Source organism: Montipora capricornis, chromosome 3 (genome assembly GCF_036669925.1).
Source record: "Montipora capricornis isolate CH-2021 chromosome 3, ASM3666992v2, whole genome shotgun sequence".
NCBI classification, from domain to species: Eukaryota; Metazoa; Cnidaria; class Anthozoa; order Scleractinia; family Acroporidae; genus Montipora; species Montipora capricornis.
Window position 1 is genome coordinate 5,633,008 of NC_090885.1, and position 2,500 is coordinate 5,635,507.

General features: G+C 46.4%; 1 pseudogene; it reads left to right on the plus strand.

Annotated features, from left to right (window-relative positions):
• The window catches only part of LOC138042003 (uncharacterized), a 13,528-nt pseudogene that overhangs the window by 10,677 nt on the left and 351 nt on the right, over positions 1-2,500 (plus strand).

Consider the following 2,500-nt stretch of genomic DNA (forward strand, 5'->3'; position numbering starts at 1 on the left):
GTGTCCTCGCCAGAAACAGTACCATCAACGCGTGCTGTCGAACCCAAGGGTATAACATAAGGACTCAATTGTGCTGCCAAGGTCGTGTCGTTGCCAGAACCAGTACCACCAACGCGTGCTGTGGAACCCAAGGGTATAACACAAGGACTCAGAGTTGTTGTGGAACAACTCTATACAACAGAAACACTCAATTGTGCTGCTATGGCCGCATCCACTCCAAAACCCTCTTGGGAAAACCTCGCCTATGTTGTGGACGCAGTTCGTACACTACAACGACACAGATCTGCTGTAGTGGTCGTGTCCACACCAGAACCAGTACCATCAACGCGTGCTGTCGAACCCAAGGGTATAACATAAGGACTCAATTGTGCTGCCAAGGTCGTGTCCTCGCCAGAAACAGTACCATCAACGCGTGCTGTCGAACCCAAGGGTATAACATAAGGAGTCAATTGTGCTGCCAAGGTCGTGTCCTCGCCAGAAACAGTACCATCAACGCGTGCTGTCGAACCCAAGGGTATAACATAAGGACTCAATTGTGCTGCCAAGGTCGTGTCGTTGCCAGAACCAGTACCACCAACGCGTGCTGTGGAACCCAAGGGTATAACACAAGGACTCAGAGTTGTTGTGGAACAACTCTATACAACAGAAACACTCAATTGTGCTGCTATGGCCGCATCCACTCCAAAACCCTCTCGGAAAAACCTCGCCTATGTTGTGGACGCAGTTCGTACACTACAACGACACAAATCTGCTGTAGTGGTCGTGTCCACACCAGAACCAGTACCATCAACGCGTGCTGTCGAACCCGAGGGTATAACATAAGGACTCAATTGTGCTGCCAAGGTCGTGTCCTCGCCAGAAACAGTACCATCAACGCGTGCTGTCGAACCCAAGGGTATAACATAAGGACTCAATTGTGCTGCCAAGGTCGTGTCCTCGCCAGAAACAGTACCATCAACGCGTGCTGTCGAACCCAAGGGTATAACATAAGGACTCAATTGTGCTGCCAAGGTCGTGTCGTTGCCAGAACCAGTACCACCAACGCGTGCTGTGGAACCCAAGGGTATAACACAAGGACTCAGAGTTGTTGTGGAACAACTCTATACAACAGAAACACTCAATTGTGCTGCTATGGCCGCATCCACTCCAAAACCCTCTTGGGAAAACCTCGCCTATGTTGTGGACGCAGTTCGTACACTACAACGACACAGATCTGCTGTAGTGGTCGTGTCCACACCAGAACCAGTACCATCAACGCGTGCTGTCAAACCCAAGGGTATAACACAAGGAGTCAATTGTGCTGCCAAGGTCGTGTCCTCGCCAGAAACAGTACCATCAACGCGTGCTGTCGAACCCAAGGGTATAACATAAGGACTCAATTGTGCTGCCTTGGTCGCATATACACCAAAACCAGCTACGGCAGACCCCAAGCATGTTGTGGGAGAATGGTGTACACTACAACGACACAGCGCTGCTGCGGTGGTCGCGTCTACACTGGAAACAGTTACAGTGCTTGCTGTGGTACTAGCTTGTACAACAGACGAGGACAAGGATGCTGTAGAGGGAGAAGTGTTTACACACTGACGAGTCAGAAGTGTTGTCCCAAGGGTGTTATCCCGTCGTGGGCTTCGTGCTATTGTGACAACGAATCATTTATTTCCATAATCTGATCATCCGGGGTAGTGTAATTTCGAGGAGGACTCCGAGTTCAAATCATTTTCAACTTTACATTTATTTTCCTTTGATTTTAATGCTTCTTCAAATTTTCAACTTTGCAATCGATATTCTCGTTCGAAAACATGAATTTGACTTGTAATGAATTCTCTTCGAAAACTGTATACTCTCTTAAAATCAAGCTAAACTGCAAGACGGCTCAAATGGCCTCTTGTATGCGAGTAGAACTTTGTGGCACTCAGTCAATAACCTGTAGAGTTGAAATTCGGAAATAAACGTTCCTACGCTAACTTTGTGGCCTTCACTTATGTTAGAATTTGAAATTGGAAGGGAGCTAATAGGGAGTTTAAGTATTAATGACGGCTACGACAGCGAAAACGTCACTTACTTACTATAAACATTGGTGCAATTGTAACTATTTTGCGACAATTGCCTCTCACTTGCACTCTGTATTGTTGACAAATTACGCTAAAAATGGACTGACAGGAGTGCCGTGGAATGAAGTATAGAGAGCGAAAGCCTGGAATTACTTTGATGTGTTCACGTTTTCGTTAAAACCTTAAATCAAAATATTTAGGTTGTCGTTTGGCAGACATCGTCAAAGAATTGACTATTATTTTTCCTCATCAACCCATCACATCATTGTTCTCTGACGTGCCATCGCCGTTGCTCTTGCTTAAACTCCCTAATATCGATCGCACAGTGAAACCGGACACCAATCCCCTAATTTTTAACTGCGCGCCTTTTAACAGAAAGAGTTAAAAGAGCGTGTGGGCTAGAGCAAACGGCAAATGTCAGGCTGCAAGGAATTTTTAGATGTGATTTT